The sequence below is a fragment of the Olea europaea genome, unplaced genomic scaffold (genome assembly GCF_002742605.1).
Source record: "Olea europaea var. sylvestris unplaced genomic scaffold, O_europaea_v1 scaffold1558, whole genome shotgun sequence".
NCBI lineage: Eukaryota > Viridiplantae > Streptophyta > Magnoliopsida > Lamiales > Oleaceae > Olea > Olea europaea.
The window spans coordinates 166,282-167,106 of record NW_019233181.1 but is presented as its reverse complement, the minus strand read 5'-3'; positions in this window follow the sequence as shown (position 1 = coordinate 167,106).

The following is an 825-nucleotide window of genomic DNA, read 5'->3' as shown; positions in this document are numbered from 1 at the left end:
TGTATGGGGTCCCAATTTACAACGTTGAGTGACCTCTCTGGGGAACTTCGAAAAAGTTCAGTGATCATTTAGGGTCCTTTTGAAGTTCGGTGAACACCTAAGGAATTTTCTGCAAAGTTCAGTGACCATTGGGGGGATTTCCTCTCTATCTATATCTACGTGAGAATGAAGGATAACCCAATTCTACGTCATTATTCACCAATGTACCAACGTGAAAATTATCTGCTACTTTATAGTGATTCCAATGGCTTCGTCTCCACATTGACAATGCACATTTTATGGCCTATCAATGTTGAGATATAGCTAACCAAAAATCAGATTTACGCGAATTACAAAGAAACAAAATCATGTGAAAACATCGGGGAGAGGAATTGAACATTTGTTATGTGAATAATCTAAATGAATGAAAAGAAATAAAAAATAAAATAAAATTAATTCTACAAATTTGTTTAAATTGACATAGAAAAGATTATGGGGTAAAGTAAAAGGGCGGAAGAAGAGAAACAACACGCTTGATCCAATCGGCAGCGTGTTGGCGAACTGAAGGGAGAGAAAGGTTAACGGGGACGTTGAATGCTGCCATCTACGTTTATTTCTTCTGGCAATTCTTCATATGTCTTTGGGCTGCTTCAAATGTACGGCAAAATTTATTTTCTTGTGTCCCTTGTTAGAACCCAAAAACGTCATCATATTAGGGAATAGAGTTGAAGGGCTAAGATAATATTCAAATACTTTACGTACCATGTTTTACGAATATAAGAAATGACTTCCTAATTATTTAACAACCTTGTACCACAAATAATAGCTTAAAAAATTATTGTTTGC